The sequence below is a fragment of the Rhinopithecus roxellana genome, chromosome 13, assembly GCF_007565055.1.
Source record: "Rhinopithecus roxellana isolate Shanxi Qingling chromosome 13, ASM756505v1, whole genome shotgun sequence".
Taxonomy (NCBI): domain Eukaryota; kingdom Metazoa; phylum Chordata; class Mammalia; order Primates; family Cercopithecidae; genus Rhinopithecus; species Rhinopithecus roxellana.
In genome coordinates, this window is record NC_044561.1 from 58,337,144 (window position 1) to 58,359,600 (window position 22,457).

The following is a 22,457-nucleotide window of genomic DNA, read 5'->3' on the forward strand; positions in this document are numbered from 1 at the left end:
GACGTTACTGCCCGTGTTGGGGGGCTGATTGGGTGTGCTATCTGGGGCATCACTACCCACGGAGGGGAGTGGGTTGGGGACGCTATCTGGGGAGGAAGCTGTGAATGCTGTATGCAGGCGCAGCCAGGGGAAGGAGAAGTCTTCGCTGCTTCTCCTGCAGAATCTGGAGGGTGCCCTCCTTCTGCTGGGGACTGAGCCAAGCGTGAGTGGCACCATTGTGTCATTAATAACAAAGCTTGGGTGTGACTATTTGCGTATCTTTTTGCTTGTTTTTTTGTTGGGATAGTCTTGGACTTTTTAAAATTTCATGTATCGGGGAGGGGACAAAAGGTATAATAGGCCTCCTGATTCCCTTGCCTGTTCTATTTCTTTTTTCCAGTTTAGTTTTTCTTCTTATTATCATTTTCTTCTTCCTCTTCATTTTTTTATGCTGTTTCTTCTATTTCTTGTATCATGTGGAGAGGGGAGTGGGAGATAGAGGTGAGGCCCTCCCTAGAGACAATTGGGTCACCAAGGAAGGCTGATGCATTTTCTAATGATAATTTTTCATTCGTGAGATGTGTGCCGAGTGACTCTGCCTAGGTGTCCAAAAGCCTCCTTGTCTATGTTGTGACTCCAGGCCCAGGAGGTAAGCCCTCTTGTGTAGAAGAACCTGTCCTGGAAGCATCTGTCCTAAGAGCACTCAATGGCACAGTAGGGAGCTAAGAGCAACTGAGTCAGGAGAGACAATGGCCAGCCCCTCCCAGGAGTCCTGTCTCAGGCAGATGCTGGCCCACTGACTTATACAGCCCAGGGGCTGACACGGACATCTTCTCCAAGCCACTGTGGGCAGGTGTTGCCAGGGCAGTGTGGTGTTGGATGACGCTGAAGCTGCTGCACAGCCTGAGGTATTCCTCTCTGACAGACTGAGGGCCAGGTACTGCACAGCCTGAGGTGTTCATCTCCACCAGACCGAAGAAGGCCAAGCCCAGGGCAGCTCCCCATCCCCTGCTATGACAAGGCCCCACTTGTTCCACAAACCGACTCCATGAACCCATCCCCCAGGCCCCTGAGTATGCCAAGCTCTAGGCCTGGTGAGCACTGGTCTCTCCGTGCTGCAGACACGCACCTGCCTAGGGACCTTCTCCTCACCTTCAGGCAGGGGGTGACCTTTTCCTGCCCTTCATGCCGGTCACACCCCACGTGCTGTGAGGCTGAAGTCAAGCAGGGAAGCAGCAGAGAAGGTGTAGAGATCGACAAGCGCCGCAGCAGGGTCTGAAGGAAGCTCTGGGGTCCACAGGGTTACTGGCCAGATGTCCAGAGAGTGAGTCCGGGGTCCTGGTCTCCAAGGGAGAAGAGGGGTTGGGGAGAGGCCTTTAATCAGGCGTGTGGCCCCTGCGCTTCCTGAGCAGGTCGGGCAGTTGGTGAGTGCCTGGCTAATGCAGTTCCCACTGGGCCACACTCCCGGGAGGAGAGCGTGGCCTCTTTCCCAGCTGTTTTCCATCCAAGATGCACAGAGAGCAGGCCCGAGATGCAGGTCACAGCCAAAGCAAGTGGCAGGTGGTGCTGCTTCCCAGGGGATGTTGCTGTGACTGTTCTGTGGCTTTGAGATGCTTGGGGTGCCCACCTGGAGCTGTGAGCTGGCCTGGCAGGCCTGGGAGGGCAGCAAGGGCACTTGTGAAAGTTCCCTTTTCTTGAATTTAACAGAATCTTCCCATGTCCACTCTCCAGTACTCTTTTCTGTTGTCCCCAGACAGTGCCAGCAGAGGCCACATGCCGTTTGAATATGGCCACACACACTCACTGCAGGGTCCTGGCCTGACAGGGCATGAGGCCAGCATCCCTCACTTTAGGACTGGGAAACCAGTTCCCATGTTTCCAAAACAGTTGAGACAGCTGACACTTCCTGTCACCCAAGCCTGGCCTCTGCACCTCACTTTCTTTTTGGGTCCTAAGTACCTTCTTCCTACCTTAGCACCTCTGTCCTCCAAAATGAGGGCGAGGAGGGATGGAGATGTCGAGAGGCCACCCAGGTCCCAGTCTCCTGTCCTAGCCACTGCCCATCCTTGGCTGTCACTCTCCCAGCCTCCCAGCTGAACTCCCTGGCACCTACTGACCTGTAGCCACCTGAACTTGGGCCTGTCTGCACCTTTGCTTCTTGTGGGCTAAGCACAAATGGGACCTGGAGAGCTGCAAGCTGAGGAAGAAGGCAGGTGCATCTCTGGGTCCCTTCTCACCCAGTTGAGGCCTTCCACGATGCAGTCCCCAGGCAGGGACAGACCAACCTCTCTCAAGACCCTGTGTCCACAAACCATTTCCTCTGAATTCCATTCCTTGGGCCTGGAGCCTGCACTCAACTGTGCAGTGGACCCTCTCAAGGGCCGGGATGGAGACCACATCTGGCAACCATGAGAGAGGCTGCAGGAGATGGGCCTGAGTGAGCTCTGCACCAAGACAAGGCCCTGCCAATGCTGTTGGAGAAGGAGTGACAGTGCTGAGAGAAGAGAGAGGATGTTGCCATGATACGGCAGAATCGGTCTGCAGTCAGCGCTTGGAGGATGAGGCCCCAGGTCCCACCTCTAGCCTGCTCCAAAGGCCAAGCAGGCGGGATCTGAAGAATCTGGGGGTTTCCCTCTGCCCCTGCCTCACCTGGCTGAGAGATAGAGGCAGACTGGACAGTACTGCCCACAGCCCTGGAGCCTGCCGCACAGGCTGGGAAGAGCACCCCTCATCCTCTTACGCATCTACCCAGCCAAAGAACTCCAGGCTCCATGTCCCACCAGGATGGGCAGGGCCGTTGGACAGAGCAGGCCCAGTGCCCACACTGGCAAGGGCATCCCCCTCTGGAGGAGCTGTGGAGACCAGATCATCCAGAGCACCCTCTCCTAGCTCTCCGTTGCTGGGAAGGCCCTGTCCAAGCTTCTGCTCTTCTGCTGTCTCAGCTGAGTGGTGAGTGGCATCCAACAGTCCCACAGAGACAGCCCCGGGGCCACTGTGGGCTGCTGTAATCCCCAGAGCTGAGCTCTATGAGCTTGGGTGGCGGGGGCTGGCGGAGGCTCCCTTAGGAAGAGACATTGGCAGGTGAGAGTTGATGTGGGCAGGGAAGACCCAGGCCAGGCGCTTGATGTGAGCCCGGCAAGTTTGAGGTCCTTGGGGGAGGAAGGTGCTTGCGGCTTGACTCGGGTCAGGGGAAAGGAATCCAGGGTCACAGGGAGTCATGTCTGGGGCAGCCAGCTTGATATATCCAGCCTTGTGCCCCTTGGCCACTTCCCTGCCACCGTCCCTCAGCAGGAAGAGCTCTTTCATTATTTTCCGTTTTCATTTGTGTTCCCTTCCATTTACATTATTTGGGTTTGTTTCATTGTGGGATTTTCCCCCCTATCTTTTTTTTTCTTTTTTTTCTTTTCTGCGTCTTGACTTACTTAAGGTTCTTGTTGTAGATTTTGGCTGTGAGCAGTTGTTCAGATGCATAGCGTGGGAGCATTTTCTCCCGTCATGTGGCTGTGTGTTTATTCTGTTGGCAGTTTCTTTTCTGTGCCCCAGCTCTGTGGATCATTAGACCCAACTTGTGCGTTTCGTTGCTGCTTGAATTGCTTTTGGAGGCTGAGCCATGTAAATGCTTTGGGAAAGCCCATGTGGAGAAGATTATTTTCCAGGTTTTCTTGTAGGATTTTTGTAGTTTGAGGTCTTCCATTGAACTCTTTCTTTCATCTTGAGTTAATTTTTGTGTGGTGACAGGTAGGGCCCCAGTGTTATTTGAGGTATTTTAGGGGACAGTGATGTGGAGAACCCACTCTTTTACCTGTTAGTTTCATATATCCTTACCCAAAGTGACCTTTAAGGTTGTTTGCCCAATTTTGGTTGGGGGGAGGGAGGGAGAGAGAGAGAGAGAGAGAGAGAGAGTTTTTTCTTCCTTAGTAAACTTTGTTTCTGGTGAATATTCAATATGAATCTCTCTCGGATATATGATTACTTGTTTTCTCCCAGTTTACAGGAGGCCTGCTGTTTTGCTTCATTTAAAAACATTCCTGTGAAGAAGCCCTTCAGTTTTTTGTGTTCTGACGTGTTTACTTTTCCTTCTGTTGGTAGTGATTTTTTGTCCAATCAAGAGAAAAATTAATTTGGGATTCATTCCTGTGGCAGTGAGTGTTTTCCTTCTGTGTTTCTTTCATCTTCTTTTCTATTTGCATCTTCTTTTCTATTTGCACATGCGTGTAGGTTCAGGTTTCCCGAAAGTAATGCTCATCCTAAGTTTTCTCATGGAAGTTTTATACTTGTAAATGTCCTGTTTGAATTTTGAAAAAATTTTGAATGGGATTTTTGTGTGGCGTGGAGCACAAAGAATTTATTTCATTCTTTTGTATGTGGATTTCCAGTTTTCTCAAAATCATTTACTGAATTGACTAGCCATTTTCCATTTTGTGTTTTGGGAGCTCTTTTGAGAAATGTGTTGACTTACACACTCAGGTTCCTTTCTTGGCTGCCTAATTGTGTCCATCGGCTGATGGTTCTATTTTTCTGCCTCTCCCGTATTGTTTAGATGAATATATCTTTTCAATGTAATTTGACATTGGGAAGAGCAAGGCCTCCAGCCGCATTTATATTTCTGGGAACTGCTTTGGATGTTCAGGGACTTTGATGGTTCTGTGTGTATTTTTGTATTGCTTATTTCTAGTTTTAAAATTTGTTTTGTAATACATGTCCAAAGTGAGGGGGCACAGTGGGATCTTTTCTTGTGTACACTGAGGAATGATGCAATCAGGGTGTTTGTCATGTCTGTTCCCATGTCTAGTTTTGATTTCTATGTGTTATGAACCTGCAGTGTCTTTCTTTCTAGCTACGTTAAAACAGAGGCTGCCATATTGGTACCACCAGTCACCCTGCTGTGGAGTGCATCAGCAGAGTTCACTCCTCCCCTGGAACCGCAGCTCTGCACCCATTACCAGTGACTGCCCATTCCTTCTCCTCCCCACTGCGTCTGATAACTAGTATTGTACCTTTACCTTTGATTAAATACTTTCTTTTAGCTTCCACATGGTTGAAATGAGATAACAGTGTTTGTCTTTCTCTGCCTAGCTGATTTCATTTAACTTAATGTCTTCCAGGATCATCTGGGTTGCTGCAAATGACCTCAGGCCATGAATTTTTAGGGATGAGGCATATTTCATTGTGTCTGTGTGCTGAAGTGCCTTCATTGCTCTATCAGTTGATGGACAGGTTAGGTTGATTTGGTTGATTTTCATACCTTGGCTACTGTGAGTAGTGCTTCCCTAAACCTATTGCTTCAATATACTGATTTCATTTTCACTAAGCATATACTCACTATTGGAATTTCTAAATGAAATGGTGGTCTCTTATTTAGTTATATTTATTCTAAGTAGAGTAAGTTGGTAGAGTAAGTGTGATTTTTATTTACAGTTTTGAGATGACTAGTGATATTGAGAACCAAATTTTTTACCTGCTAGTGGATTTCCTATCTTTTCAGAAATGTCTCTTCAGGGTCAAAGCCCAGTTTTGACTGGGGTACTTGAGTTTTTGTGTTTAGCTCCTTAGTAGTGTTGGTTTCTGCTGCATGTCAGTTAACAACCCCTTTCAGATACAGGATTCCTCATCATGTCCTTTCTGTCAGAAGAATGTCTTCTCATTGTTGGTTGGTGCATTGTTGTCGTTACTGTGCAGTATTTCTTCAGGGGTGTGTGTGTGTGTGTGTGTATGTGTGTTTACGTCTTTTCTTTTTTTTTTTTAAGTTTGCAGTGATTATTTTTGTTAGCTAAGGTCCAGAATAAAAAATAAGAACTTTCAACTCATGTTGTTGAAAGTGAGCGCTTTCCTTCTATTTTTTTTTTTCTAATTCTTGTTTGCGTTTACATCCTGTGAACATAGATTCATTTGGGTTTGCCTAAACTTAAGCTCAGTCTGTGTCTTCCTTTAGGATTTTCATGCTTTCAGGACTTTTGTTTAGGTCTTTTATTTCTTTCGAGGTAATGTTTGTGTGTTTTGCAACAGTAATGTCCTACTTCATTGATTTTTATGTGGATTGCCAGTTTATTCAGAATTACTAATTGAATAGACTGGCTATTTCCAAATGTTTTGTCTTTTAGGTGTTCTTTTGAAAAATGTGTTGACTGCATACTCATTTACGTTTAGTTTTTGGCTGCCTAATTATGTCCATAGGTGGGTGCATGTCCATTTTTATGCCACCACCTCATTTTTAAAATAAGGATAGCTCTTAAAAGTAATTTGATATCAGGGAATGTGAGGCCTGCAATGGAGTTTGTATTTTCTAGGATTGCTTTGCATATTCAGGGTCTTTGGTGGTTTCTGATGTATTTTAACGTGAGAGTGGTTAGCCTGAAAGTGATAGATAAAATGATGGTTGTATTTTTAATTTTTTGGGGAATATCCAACTGGTTTTTTTTTTTTTTTTTTTTTTGAGACGGAGTCTCGCTCTGTCGCCCGGCCTGGAGTGCAGTGGCCGGATCTCAGCTCACTGCAAGCTCCGCCTCCCGGGTTTATGCCATTCTCCTGCCTCAGCCTCCCGAGTAGCTGGGATTACAGGCGCCAGCCACCTCGCCCGGCTAGCTTTTTGTATTTTTTAGTAGAGACGGGGTTTCACCGTGTTAGCCAGGATGGTCTCGAACTCCTGACCTCGTGATTCGCCCGTCTCGGCCTCCCAAAGTGCTGGGATTACAGGCTTGAGCCACCGTGCCCGGCCCCAACTGGTTTTTGTGACATGTATACTAACTTACATTCCTATCAACTGTGAATGAAACTTCCCCACTCTGGAAACCCTCACCAGTGTTTGTCTTTCACGTATTACATTTTTTATAATATTCATTCTAGTTAGAGTGACATGGTATTTGAGTTGTTCTGGTTTACATCATTTTGTGATTAGTTATTTTAACCAAGTGTTTGTAAACTTGTTATTATTTTGTGTGTTATTTGCTGAAAAGTTTATTTAGTTTCCTCTCCTAATGTTGGTTAGGTCAGTAGTTTCTTTTTCATTTAGTTTTGTTTCATTTTTTTGCCTGTTGGTAGTGTTCGTTGCTTACACTTTTTGGGTTTTTTGTCTGTTTCTTTGTTTTTGAGATGGAGCCTTGCTCTATTGCCCAGGCTGGAGTGCAGTAGTGCAGTCTCGGCTCACTGCAACCTCTGCCTCTTGGGTTCAGGTGATTATCCTGCCTCAGCCTCCCATGTAGCTGGGATTACAGGCATGCACCACCACACCCAGCTAAGTTTTGTATTTTTAGTAGAGACAGAGTTTCAGCATGTTGGCCAGGCTGGTTTTGAACTCCTGAACTTAGGTGATCCACCCACCTTGGCCTCCCAAAGTGCTGAGATTATAGGCATGAGCCACAATGCGCGGCCAGTTGCTTACACTTTTTTGAAAAGAACCGCTCATCAGCTGCATGTTTTCCCATACTTTCTTATCATTTTTTTTTGGATTTTTAAATTTTTATTTATTGTTTTCTTCCTTGCCCACAAGACATGGAATTTGATGTAGTCCCACATGTGTATAATTTTTTTTGCCTGTGATGTTGGTAACTGATCAAGAACAAGAAAATCATGAGCATGCCACTCTGTGTTAATAAGAGTTTTTTCCCCTCGTTTTTATCTTTGTTGTTTTGTAAACTGTGAGTGTAGATCCAGGTTGACGTACATATACCCATACCCTGTGTCTTATAGAAGATGGTTTCAAGTTTTGTATTATATGTCTTTAATTACTACTGAGTGCATTATTATATATTTTGCACAATAAGGTTTCTGTTTCATTATTTTGCATAGGAATATTCAGTTTTCAGAACGATTTATTAAACAGACTCTCTCTTCCCCATTGTGTTCTTTTTTTTTTTTTTTTTTTTTTTTTGAGGCGGAGTCTCGCTCTGTCGCCCGGACTGGAGTGCAGTGGCCAGATCTCAGCTCACTGCAAGCTCCGCCTCCCGGGTTTACGCCATTCTCCTGCCTCAGCCTCCCGAGTAGCTGGGACTACAGGCGCCCGCCACCTCGCCCGGCTAGTTTTTGTATTTTTAGTAGAGACGGGGTTTCACCGTGTTAGCCAGGATGGTCTCGATCTCCTGACCTCGTGATCCGCCCGTCTCGGCCTCCCAAAGTGCTGGGATTACAGGCTTGAGCCACCGCGCCCGGCCCCCATTGTGTTCTTTTAACAAATGTGCTCAGTCAGGCCAGGCGCAGTGGCTCACGCCTGTAATCCCAGCAATTTGGGAGGCCGAGGCGGGCGGATCACAATGTCAGGAGATCGAAACCCTGTCTGTAGTAAAAATACAAAAAATTAGCCGGGCGGGGTGGCGGGCACCTGTAGTCCCAGCTACTCGGTAGACTGAGGCAGGAGACTGTAATGATCCTGGGAGGTGGAGCTTGCAGTGAGCCGACATCGCGCCACTGCACTCCAGCCTGGGCAACTAAGTGAGACTCTGTCTCAAAAAGAAAAAAAGAAAAGTGTGTTCCCACATATCATGTTAGGTTGAGTATTTGGCTGCCTTATTCTGTCCCTTAGGTCGTCGTTTTTTATTTGTGACAGTCATGGATTGTTTGGATAACTATAGGTTGTTTTTTCAGTTATTATTTCCTTTGCTTCTAACCTTGGATTTTTTCTTTCTTTTCTTTTCTTTTTTTCCCTTTTTTTTAACGGAGTCTTGCTCTGTTGCCAAGGCCGGAGTGCAGTGGCGCGATCTTGGTTCACTGTGACGTCCACCTCCTGGGTTCAAGCAATTCTCCTGCCTCAGCCTCCCAAGTAGCTCAGACTATAGGCATCTGCCACCATGCCAGGCTAGTTTTTGTATTTTTAGTAGAGACGGGGATTCACCATATTGGCCAGGGTGCTCTTGAACTCCTGACCTTGTGATCTGCCCGCCTTGGCCTTCCAAAGTTCTGGGATTACAGGCATGAGCCACAGTGTCCAGCGTTACCCTGGATTTTTCTTTTCATGCTTTCTACTCTCATTATTATATTTTAAAATGTACATAATCAAGTTAGTTACATCTGTTGATTGTATGACGCTAAGTTTTGGGGTCTCAACAACCCTATAACCCAGGCAGTGAGCAGAGGGCCCACAGGGTGGGTCTTCAGCACACACTCCCTCTCCTTTTTTTTTTTTTTTTTTTGGTCTAGTAGTCATTCCAGGTGTCTGTTGTTCTCTTCTTTATGTTTCAGTGCATTCAAAATTTAGCTTTTGCTTATAAATGAGAACCCGTGACATTTGGTTTTCTATTTGGGCCTCAGTTCACTTATGACAGTCCATCTTCTGTTCTCAGGTGATCCTCCCACCTCATTCTCCGGATTAGATAGGACCACAGGTGCCCACCACCACATCCAGCTAATTTTTGTACAATTGTAGAGATGGGATTTCACCATTTTGCCCAGGCTGGTCTTGAATTCTGAACTGAAGCGATCCACCTGCCTCAACTTCCCAAAGTTCTAGAATTACATGTGTGAGCCACTGTGCTGGCCTCTCATCCACTGTTGATGGCTAGGTTGATTCCGTGTCTTTGACATTGTGAATAACACTGCCATGAACATACGAGTGCCTGTGTCTTTCGGATAAAAGGATTGATTTTCCTTTGGGTAGATGCACAGGAGAGGGCTTTCTGGGTAATACTGCCATGAAAATACGAGTGTGTATGTCTTTTGGATAGAAGGGTTGATTTTCCTTTGGGTAGATGCACAGGAGTGGGCTTTCTGGGTGAGATTGTAGTTCTGTTTGCAGCTCTTTGAGAAATCCCTGATCTGCTTTCAACGGTGTCTGTACTAGTTTTCATCCCCCTGAAAGCGTACCAGCATTTCCTTTCCTCGGCTGCCTCTCCAGTGTGTGTTCTTTGCCTGTGTGGTCCTCACCCTTGTGACCTGTGTGGGATGGCATCTCGTCATGCTTTTGATTGGCAGCTCTCTGATGAGTGAGTTTGAGCATGTTTTCCTATTTGTTGGTTGCTTGCACATCGACTTTTGAGAAGTGTGTGTTCACGTCCCTTGCCTGTTTATTAATGGGATATTCTTTTTCTGTTTATTCCCGTGGTTGACTTGTTGAAGGGCCTTGTAGATTCTGCATGTTGGACATTGGTCAGATGCACAGTTTGGGAACGTGTTCTCCCATTCTGTATGCTGTCTGTTAACTCTGTTGGTAGTCTCTCTTGCCGTGCAGCACCTCTTTGAGATATTAGGTCTGCCTTGTCAATTTTTGTTTTTGTTGCCATTATTCTTCAGGACTTAGCCATCTAAATGCTTTGGCAAAGCCAATGTGGAGAAGGATATTTCACAAATATTCTTGTAAGATTTTAACAGCTTGAGCTTTTATGTTGAAATCTTTCATTCATCTTGAGTTCCTCTTTGTGTCTGGTGAGAGGTAGGAGCCCAGTGTTACTCTTCTGCACATGGCTAGCAGCTTATTTCAGCGCTGTTGGTTGAATATGGTGTCCTTTTCCCTTTGCTTACTTTTGTGGATTCTGTGTTAGATCAGATAGTTTTCAGTGTGTGGTTTTACTTCTTGGTCCTCTCTTGTGTTCCACTGCTCTGTGTGGAAGCGGGTCCCTAGCTTTTCCATGAAATTTGAAATCGGGGAGTGTGATATATCCGATGTAGTCTAGATGTTTCAGGATTGCTGAGGATGAAACTCAGGGTCCTTTATGGTACTCAGGGTCCTTTATGGTCCCACGTGAATATTAGCATCATGTATTTGTAGTTCTTTCAACAAATATGTTAGGAACAATACAATGAGAGGGTAGAGTGTAAAGGAACAATGCAATGAGAGGGTAAAGGAACAATACAATGAGAGGGTAGAGTGGGGCGTTATGGTCCATGCATACATTGTGGAATGATGAAATCAGGGTATTTAGTGTTTCTGTTGCCTTTTCCCATTGTTTATTCCTTTGTGGTGAGAACCTTCAGTATCCTCCTTTCATTCTGCTTTGAATGTGGTATGGATTTTGAATGGGGCATGGATGGACTCAACTTGATTATTCCTCCAATGAATCCCATGTGATTTTTAAAAACTTTCACTTTAGATTCATGGGGTACATGTGCATGTTTGTTACGTGGGGATATTGTATGACGCTAAGGTTTGGGGTATGAATGATTCCGCAGTACCCAGGTACGACGCAATAGGTGGGTTTTCAGTACTTGTCCCTTCACGTGATGAACATACAGGTGCAAGTGTCTTTTTTTTGGGCGGGGGGAATGATGTATCTTCCTTTGCAGATATACCCAGTCATGGGATTGCTGGGTTGAATGGTAGTTCTTTTCTAAGTTCTTTGAAAAATCTTCAAACTGCTTTCCACCATGGCTGAACAAATTTACAATCACACCAACGGGGTATAAGTGTTCCCCTGTCTCTGTAGCCTCGCCAGCATCTGTTCTTTGTTTACTTTGATGACAGCCATTCTGACTGGTGTGAGATGGTATCTCATGGTGGTTTCAATGTTCATTACTCTGATGATTAGTGATGTTAAGCATTTTTTCCTATGCTTGCTGGGTGACTGTATGTGTTTTTTTGAGAAATGCCTGTTCACGTCCTTTGCCCAGTTTTTCACAGGGTTGTTTGCTTTTTGCTTCCAGATTTGTTTAAAGTGTCTTATAGATTCTGGATATTAGACCTTTGTCAGATGCAGTTTGTGAATATTTTTTCCCATTCTGTAGGTTGGCTGTTTACTCTGTTGAGTTTCTTTTCCTGTGTGGAAGCTCTTTAGTTTAATTAGGTCACAGTTGTCAATTTTTGGTTTGGTTGCAATTGCTTTTGAGGACATAGTCATAAATTCTTCCTCTGGGCTAATATCCTGAATATTATGTCCTAGGTTTTCTTCTTCATAGAGCTCTTATGGTTTGAGGTCTTGCATTTAAATCTTTGATCAGAGATATGCTGGATATAAAGACAGGACTCAACCATATTCAAGAGTTGTCTCACATATGACAACATCCACAGGCTCCAAGTAAAGGGATGGAGAAATATCTGCCATGCAATCCAAAAAAAAAAAAAAAAAAGTAGGACTCACTATTCTTTTTGTTTTTTCTTCATTTTTTTTTTTCTTTTTTTGAGACAGTGTCTCACTCTGTTGCCCAGGTTGGAGTACAGTGTTGTAATTATGACTCACTGCAGCCTCAACCTTCTTGGTTTAAGTGATCCTCCCACCTCAGCCTCTCCAGTAGCTGGGACTACAGGTGCACACCTCCACACCTGGCTAAGTTTTGTACTCTTTGGTAGAGATGCATTTTTACCACATTGCCCATACTGGTCTCAAACTCCTGAGCTCAAATGATCCACCTGCCTTGGCCACCCAGAGTGTTGGGATTATAGGCATAAGCCACTATACCTGGCCCAGGAGTTGCTATTTTTTTTTTTTTCCTTTTTTGAAACGGAGTCTTGTTGTGTCCCCCAGGCTGCAGCACAGTGGCGTGATCTCGGCTCACTGTGACGTCCACCTCCCGGGTTCAAGCGGTTCTCCTGGCACAGCCTTCTGAGTAGCTGAGATTACAGGTGTGTCCCACCATGCCCAGCTAATTTTTGTATTTTTAGTAGTGACGGGGCTTCACCCTGTTGGCCAGGCTGCTCTTGAACTCCTCACCTCAGGTGATCCACCTGCCTTGGCTTCCCAAAGTGCTGAGATTACAGGCGTGAGCCGCCATGCCCGGCTAGGAGTTGTTATTCTAAAATTAAATAAAACAGACTTTAAAATAATCAAAATTAAGTAGGATGATGAAGGCCATTACATAATTATAAAGGGTACAATCCAACAAGAAGACTTACTTATTCCAAATACATATGCATCCAACAACGGAGCAACCAGATTCTCAGGTACTTGGAAAGCTGAGATGGATCACTTGGGTCTAGGAGGTTGAGGCTGCAGTCAACGGTGATTGCAGCACTGCACTTCATCCTGGGTGACAGAGTAAGACCCTGTCCAAAAAAAAAAAAAAAAAAAGGAGCTTCACAGGGGGGAGGTCCACGTGCATAGGTTGGGGAGTTCCTGCTCCCTGGTGTCCCACAACCCACCCTTCTACCCTACCTAGACTGGCCTGGGGTGATGCCGACCATGAGGCTGATCATCCTGCACTGTGCACTGTGACTGGCAGGGGGCGCTGAAGCAGCCTTTTCTGCCCCCACGTGGTGCGCATGCTTGTTCTCAACTCAGACGCTGCGTGTTGTGCGTGGCGTGGCGTCCATATTGAGTAGAAGGAGAGCATCTCCGGTCTTTCAGGATCCACTTGAGGAGGCACCCCTGCGACTTGGGAACGACTTGGAGACTCGTCCTGGGGAGGAAACATCTCCTGTCTGTGGCCCTGACTGCTTAGGTGGGAGCTGCGTGCAACTCAGCTTCTCCCGGGCATTTTTTTCTACACGGTGAGTACAGAAGGTTGTTTTCTGGAACGTTCCCTTTATTCTCTTCTTCTCAATAGTTCTTGTCTTTCTCTTCTAGTATTTTGGTATCTGTCTTACCATGAGTTTTGTTCCCTGAGGGCTTTTGAGGGTGGCAAGTGTAGCAGACTGTGTTATTTTTAGGGTTTGAGGACTTTTTCTGAGGGAACCTGTCCCATATAGATGCGGGGAGAGGAAAGCCCCAGGAGGAAGGGGAAGCCCGGCCCAGGTGGGAGTTGGGACCAGGCCTGGGTGTTTGGCTGCCTCCTGGCCAGGCCTCAGATGGAGGAAGAAAGATGCCAGCTGCTTCCAGGATTTGATGAATTTTTAAATTTGCCTTCGCGCCATCGTGTCTAGGACTCTTTCCTCCCCCACCCCTGGCCTTCAGGGAAGCCTGTGTCCCCTTCTGTCTGTCTGGTCACGACCACCTGACCGGGAGGGTGGGACACCCGGGTGTGAGCCTGACGGGGAGTTGTCCCTGGTGAGGGGGTTGCTGAGGACCTGGTTCTGTCCATGCTGCTCAGTGTTATGTCCCCTGTACAGAAATGTCTGTGCTGGGTTCCTGCCCACTTTGGGGTTGATGATCTTGCTATTGAGCACTGTGAAGGTATTGCATATTTTTTATAACATCCCCTTAGGAGATACATGCTTCCCCCAAACTTTCTCCCCATTTGTAGGATTGGTTTTCATTTGGTTCACTGTTTTCTTTCTGTACAGAAGCTTTCCAGTTGGATGTAGCCCCAGGTGGTTGTTTTTGCTTTTGTTACCTATGATTCGCTTTCCCAATTTAAAAGATAAATACATTCACAAGCCATTCCATTCTCGTTGAGGTTTTACCCTCTGCTTTCTTTTTTTTTTCCGTTTTTTCTCTTCCCGTTTCCAACCTGTGAGCCTAGAGGCAAGTTGCCCCAAAACTAAATGCTCCACCAGCTCCCCCACCCCCTTTTTTCTTACAGATGATGATGATGTATAATTTCAGGTCTTGCGTTTAGGTCTTCAATCCATTTTGAGTTGAATTCTGTGTATTGTATACCAGAAGGGTCCTATTTCATTCTTTTTCATATAAACATCAGTTTTCTCAAAACCATTTAATGAAGAAAATCTCCTGTCCCCATTGAGGCTTTGTGATCTCTGATACGGTTTTCATTTGCTTTGGAGGTGTACCCAGTAGTGGGATTGCTGGATCATACGGTAGTTGCATTTTCAGTTTTTTTTGAGGAATCTACCACTTTTTTTTTTTTTTTTTTGGAGACGGAGTCTCACTCTGTCACCCAGGCTAGAGTGTAGTGGTGTGATCTTGGCTCACTGCAACGTCCACCTCCCAGGTTTAAGCGATTTTCCTGCCTCAGCCTCCGAAGTAGCTAGGACTACAGGCACATGCCACCACGCTCAGCTAATTTTTTGTATTTTTAGTAGAGATGGGGTTTCACCGTGTTAGTCAGGATAGTCTCGGTCTCCTGACCTCGTGATCTGCCCACCTCGGCCTCCCAAAGTGCTACTGCTGGGATTACAGGCGTGAGTGACGGCGCCCAGCTAATCTTTTTCTTTTTTGAGACAAGTCACCCCCACCCAAGCTGGAGCACAGTGGCAAATCACACGACCATGTGTATTGGAATATTGGCTACCTACACCTTTGAAACTCAGTTTGATATCAGGAATTGTGATTCTTCCAACTTAGTGTGTATTTCTCAGGATTCCTTAGATGTTCAGGGCTGTTTGTGGCCCCATGTTAATACTAACATGGTGTATTTACACTTTTGTTTTTTCTTTTTGGATGGAGTCTTGCTCTGTCACCAGGCTAGAGTGCAACCTCCACCTCCCAGGTTCAAGCGATTCTCCTACCTCAGCCTCCCGAGTAGCTGGGACTAGCTGGGAGTAAGGTGCGCGCCACCACGCCTGGCTAATTTTTTTTTTTTTTTTTTGTATTTTAGTAGAGACTAGGTGTCCTCATGTTGGCCAGGATGGTCTCAATCTCCTGACCTGGAGATCCACCCACCTGGGCCTCCCAAAGTGCTGGGATTACAGGTGTGAGCCACTGTGCCTGGCCTGTACTTCTTCAATGTTTTGTCTATAATAAGGCACAAAAGCAGAGAATATACTGGGACATTTTTCTTAACTGGGACTTTTTTGTTTTTGTTTCTGTTTGTTTTGAGACAGAGTTCCGCTCTGTTGCCCAGGCTGGAGTGCAGCGGCATGATCTTGGCTTCCTGCAACCTTTGTCTCCCAGGTTCAAGTCATTTTTGTGCCTCTGCCACCCAAGTAGCTAGAATTACAAGTGTGTGCCATCATGCCCAGCTAAATTTTGTTTTTTTTAGTACAGGCAGGGTTTTGCTACATTACATTCACCAGGCTGGTCTCCAACTTCTGACCTCAGATGATCTGCCCACCTCAGCCTCCCAAGCTGCTGGGATTACACACATGAACCACCGTGCCTAGCCTCATCCTTCTACAGGAAAATAGTTTCCTGTATGACATCAGACATATTTCCTCATATGTCTGATGTCATGCAGCGTGGGTCTCTCCCTAGCAGACTCGTTTCATTTCACCTAATTGTCTTTCAGGTTTCTCCATGTGGTTGCAGATGACATGATTTCCTGAAGTGTTACAGCTGATGTGTGTTTCCTTGTGTACATATACTGTGGTTCCTTTATCCCTTCATCTGTGGATAAACAGGTAGGTTGATTCCACAGCTTGGCTATTGTGACTAGTGCTTCAGGACACATGAAAAGGCAGATAACACAGGGATTTCATTTTCTCTAAACGTGTACCCAGTGGTGGGATTGTTAGCTGGAGTGGCAGTTGTACTTTTACCTTTAGTTTTTTTTTTTTTTAAAGATAGAGTCTTGCTTTTGTTGCATAGGCTGGAGTGCAGTGGCGTGATTTCGGCTCAATGCAAGCTCCGCTTCCTGCATTCAAGCCATTCTCCCGCTTAAGCCTCCAGAGTGACTGGGCATACAGGCACCTGCAACCATGCCTAGCTAATTTTTGTATTTACACTAGAGATGGGATTTCACCATGTTGGTGAGGCTGGTCTCGAACTCCTGACCTCAGGTGATCCAACTGCCTCGGCCTCCCAAAGTGCTGAGATTACAGGTGTGAGCCACTGCACCCGGCCTACCTTTTATTTTTTTAAGGAACTTCCAAAAGTTTTTGTGGTATATACAGTAACTTTCATTCCACAAAGAGTGTAGAAGACTTTTTTTTTCTGCAAGTCTACACTGACTATTGCCTTCAACAATTTTGATTTTTGTCTTTTGTAATACTCATTCTAGGTGGAATTAGATGGTAAGTGAGTATGGTTTTGATTCACGTTTTTGTGAGGATTAGTGATACTGAGGAACTGTCACCTGTGAGTCCATTTCCTGCCTTCTTTTCACTCAGGTCTGTTTAGATCCTTTTACTTGGATATTTGTTGTTTTTGTTCTTGTTGTTTTTCACTTAGTCATATTAGTTTATTGTCTGTGTTAGATAATAACCTCTTTCAGGGTTAGGATTTTTTATCATTTCTCCCAGTCTTTAGGATTCCTTTTTTTTGTTTCATTGTTTTCTTTTCCCTGTAGAATTTGTAAAGTGTACCTAGTCTCACATGGTTATAGTTGCGTATGTTAGCAATGACTTTTGTGTTCAACACCCCATTTCCACGAAACACACAAACATGCGTGTGCCTGCACGCGAGCGCGCCCACACACTCACACACACATGGAGCCAAGCCTTGCATTGTCTATGGGTGTAGTTTCCCTACTTTTTTTTTAGTGTTATGATGCTTTTTTACCTTTTGCAGCCTGTTTGCATAGATACAGGGTTTCCTAAAATATACACCCACTCTATGTTTTATTATAGGACCTTTACAGTTTCAAGATTGAGTTTAGGTCTTTAATTCATTTTGTGTTGATTTTGTGTATCGTGCATTTAAGGGTCCTATTTCAGTGTTTTTCCTGTGGATATTCAGTTTTCTCAAAATCAATAATTGAACCAGACTCTCCCTTTCCCATTGTATCTTGTTGGTGTTTTGAAAACTGTTCCCTGCATATCACGTTGGATAGAGTATTTGGTTGCCTCATTCTGTCACTTAGGTCCTCGTTCTGTGTTTGACTGTCATGGATTGTTTGAATAACTACAGATTGTTTTTTCATTTATTATTTTCTTTGGTTCTAACCTTGGATTTTTCTTTTAGTGCTTTCTACTCTTATTATTATAGTTTAAAGGGTACATATGCAAGTTAGTTACATCTGTTGATTGCATGACGCTGAGACTTGGGGCCCCGACAACCCCATAACCCAGGCAGTGAGCAGAGGGCCCACAGGGTGGGTCTTCAGCACACGCTCCCTCTCCCCTGTTTTTTATTGGTCTGGTGGTCATTCCAGGTGTCTGTTGTTCTCTTTATGTTTGAGTCTGTTCAAAGTTTAGCTCCCGCTTATAAGTGAGAACATGTGGCATTTAGTTTTCTATTTGGGCCTTAGTTCCAGTGGTCTGCAGTTTCCACCTTCTGTTCTCAGGTGATCCTCCCACCTCGGCTGCCAGATTAGATAGGACTACAGGTGCCCGCCACCACATCCAGCTAATTTTTGTGTTATAGACATGGGATTTCACCATTTTGCTCAGACTGGTCTCAAATTCTGGACTGAAGTGATCCACCTGCCTCGGCTTCCCAAAGTTCTAGAATTATAGCTGTGAGCCACTGTGCCGGCCTCTTATCCACTGTTGATGGCTAGGTTGATTCCATGTCTTTGAAAATGTGAGTAATACTGTCATGAACATATGAGTGTCTATGTCTTTCGGATAGAAGGATTGATTTTCCTTTGGGTAGATACACAGGAGTGGGCTTTCTGGGTGAGATGGTAGTTCTGTTTTCAGCTCTTTGAGAAATCACCAATCTGCTTTCACCTGTGTCTGTACTAGTTTTCATCCCCACCAAAACGCACCAGCGTTTCGTTTTCTCGGCTGCCTCGCCAGCACGTGTTCCTTGTCTGTGTGGGCATCACCCTTGTGACCTGCGAGGGATGGCATCTCGTCATGCTTTTGATTGGCAGCTCTCTGGTAATGAGTGAGTTTGAGCATGTTTTCCTATTTGTTGGTTGCTTGCACATCGACTTTTGAGAAATGTGTGTTCACATCCCTGGCCCGTTTATTAATGGGATATTCTTTTTCTGTTTATTCTCCTGGTCGACTTGTTGAAGGTCCTTGTAGATTCTGCATATTAGACGTTGGTCAGATGCACAATTTGGGAACATGTTCTCCCATTCTGTACGCTGTCTGTTTACTCTGTTGTAGTCTCTCTTGCTGTGCAGCAGCTCTTTCAGGTATTCGGTCTGACTTGTCAGTGTTTGTTTTTGTTGCTGTTGTTCTTCAGGACTTAGCCATCTAAATGCTTTTCCAAAGCCTATGTGGAGAAGGATATTTCACAAGTTTTCTAGTAGGATTTTAATAGTTTGAGTTTTTATGTTTATATGTTTTATTCATCTTGAGATCCTCTTTGTGTCTGGTGAGAGGTAGGGGCCCAGTGTTACTCTTCTGCACATGGCTAGCTGCTTATTTCAACTCCATTGATTGAATAGAGTGTCCTTTTCCCTTCACTTACTTTTGTGGATTCTGTGTTAGATCAGATAGTTTTCAGTGTGTGGTTTTACTTCTTGGTCCTCCCTTGTGTTCCACTGCTCTGTGTGGAAGCGGGTCCCTAACTTTTCCATGAAATTTGAAATCAGGGAGTGTGATGTGTCCAGTGTAGTCTGGATGTGTCAGGATTGCTGAGGATGAAACTCAGGGCGCTTCATGGTCCCACCTGAATGAGCAGTGCGTATTTCCATTTCTTTCAGCAAATGTGTTGCATAGTAAAGAAACAATAGAACGAGAGGGTAGAGTGGGGCGTTTTGGTCCATGCATACATTGTGGAATGATGAAATCAGGGTACTTAGTGTTTCTGTTACCTTTTCCCATTGTTTATTCCTTTATGCTGAGAACCTTCAGTATTCTGTCAAGCTGCTTTGAAAGTGATGTGCTGATACTGTTAACCCTGGTCACCCTGCAGTGGAATAGAACAACAGAATTTTCCTCCTCTCATTTATGTGTAACTTTGTACCCTTTTACAATCCATGCCCATTACTCCTCTTTTCCCCCAATCTCAGGAAACCGATATTGTGCTCGCCAGGTGTTTGAGATAGTTTCTCAGATTCTGCATGTGTGAGATGACTCACGGTTTGTTTCTCTCTCCGCTTGCTCATTTAATTTACTGTCATGTCCTCCAGGTGCAACCCTGTGGTTCCCCACGATATGATTTCTTTTTTTTTTTTTTTTTTTTTTTTTTTTTTTTTTTTTTGAGACGGAGTCTCGCTCTGTCGCCCGGGCTGGAGTGCAGTGGCCGGATCTCAGCTCACTGCAAGCTCCGCCTCCCGGGTTTACGCCATTCTCCTGCCTCAGCCTCCCAAGTAGCTGGGACTACAGGCGCCCGCCACCTCGCCCGGCTAGTTTTTTGTATTTTTTAGTAGAGACGGGGTTTCACCATGTTAGCCAGGATGGTCTCGATCTCCTGACCTCGTGATCCGCCCGTCTCGGCCTCCCAAAGTGCTGGGATTACAGGCTTGAGCCACCGCACCCGGCCAACACGATATGATTTCATTGTGCTTTTCTGTCTGAAGAGTATCCCGGTGTGAACATGTGGAACAGCTTCTTTCTCCCTTTGTGGATAAGCAGGTAGGTTGATGCTTACACTGGCTCTTGGGAACGGTGCTGGAATCCACATGGGTGGGTAGATCTATCTTTGGTGTCCTGATTTCAATGACTTTGAGTGTATTCCTAGTAGTAGAATTGCTGTTTGAAATGGTAATTGGAGTCTTTTAAGGTTTGGAAGAACATCCAAGTGGTTTCTGTAGTGTGTGTACTAGTTTACCTTCTCACGAACTGTGGAGAAGAGTGTCTCTGTCTCTCTCTGGAAACACACCAGCATTTCCCTTTCTTTCAATGTTTTTCTTTTTTTGTAACACTCATTCTGATTAGAATGAGATGGTGTCTAAGTGTGGTTTTGATTTACATTTTGCTTGTGGTTAGTGATGTTTGCCAGGTTATTGTGAGCTTGTTTCAATGTGATGTGTAAGACTGGGCAAAGGACCTGAAGACCTGAGATGGATGCACAGGTAAAAGATTCTGAATCAACATTACTGATCCTCATGAGAAGTCAATCAAAACCACACTCAGATATCATCTCACTCCGGTGAGAACGAATGTTACCAAAATGGGACAACAATTTCATTGCCGTATAGTCTGTGTGTATAACCAGCGGGTGCAAGGTACAGTTCGATCTGTGTAAACGTAGCATCATCATGAAGTTGCAGTATCTGGCATCTCTGTGAGCTCCAGCCTTATGATTTCTCTGTGGAGAGAATATTCACAACTGACCTTTGTATCTGTTTTGAAAATTTTGGTTTTCTGTTCTTGCCTTTTGCCATAATGGCCTACGGCTCTGTCCAGGTTTCTGGTAAGGGCGTGGATTTGTTTTTTATGGCTGTGTAGTGTTCCGTGGTGTGTATGTACCACATTTCCTTTCTCTGATCCACTGCTGATGGGCACCAAGCCTGATTCCATGTCTTTACCATTGTGAGTAGTGCTTCCGTGAACATACAAGTGCATGCATGTTTCAGGTGGAAGGATTTTCCTTTGAGTAGATCCTTAGGAGTGGGGTTGCAGCGCTGGGTGGTAGTTCTCTTTTAAGTTCTTTGAGAAATGTCCACACTGCTCTCCAGGGAGTCTGAACTAGTTTGCATTTCCCCGTACAGTGGACCTGCATTTCTTTGCTCATCTGCCCCACCAGCCTCTGTTGTTGTGGACTGTGTGTCATAATTGCCATTCTGAGCAGTGTGAGATGGTATCTCAGTATGTTTCTGATTTGCATTTCTCTGATGATCCGTGAGATCAAACATGTTTTCATGCTCATTGGTTACTGGTACACCTCGTTTTAAGTGTGTGTTCATGTCCCTTGCCCATTTATAAGTTGGGTTTTTTTTTTCTGATATTATTTGTTTAACGTCTTTATGATAAATCTTGGATATTAGACGTTTTTCAGATGCATAGTTGAATATTTTCCCTCATTCTATAGGCTGTGTGCTGACTCTGTTGGTTGTTTCTTGTTCTGTGCAGCAGCTCTTTTGTGTATTAGGTCCCACTTACCAGTAAGTGCTGTTGTTGCCATTGCTTTTGGGGACTTGACATATAAATGCATTGCCAAAGCCTCTGTCGGGAAGGGTATTTGCTAGATTCTCGTGCAGGATTTTTTTATAGTTTCAGGTCTTGGATTTTTATGTATTTATGTATTTATTTAGAGACTGAGTCTTGCTCTGTTGTACAGGCTGGAACGCAATGGAGCGATCTCGGCTCACTCAACCCTCCACCTTCTGGGTTCAAGTGATTCTCCTGCCTCAGTCTCCCGAGTTGCTGGGAGTACAGGCATGTGCCACCATGCACAGCTAAGTTTTGTTTTTTTATTAGAGACAGGATTTCACCATATCAGCCAGGGTAGTCTCGAACTCCCCAACCTCAAGTCATCCGCCCGCCTCGGACTCCCAGAGTGCCTGAATTGCAGGCATGAGCCACCGCTCCTGGCCTGAGGTTTTGCCTTTCAATCTTTGATTCATTTTGAGTTGCTTTCTGTACGTGGTGAGACACAGGGGCCCAGTGTTACTTCTTCTGCATCTAGCTGACCACTTATCCCAGCACCACTTACTGATAGGGAGTCCTTTCTCCATTGCTTATTTTTGTTGATTTTTTTTTCAAATATCAGACGGTTTCAGGTGTGCAGGTTTACATCTGGGTCTTCCTTTTTTTTTTTTTTTTTTTTCTGAGACGGAGTCTCACCCTGTGGCCCAGGCTGGAGTGCAGTGGCCGGATCTCAGCTCACTGCAAACTCCACCTCCCGGGTCCACGCCATTCTCGTGCCTCAGCCTCCCGAGTAGCTGGGACTAAAGGTGCCCGCCATCTCACCCGGCTAGTTTTTTTGTATTTTTCAGTAGAGACGGGGTTTCACCGTGTTAGCCAGGATGGTCTCGATCTCCTGACCTCGTGATCTGCCCGTCTTGGCCTCCCAAAGTGCTGGGATTACAGGCTTGAGCCACCGCGCTCGGCCTACATCTTT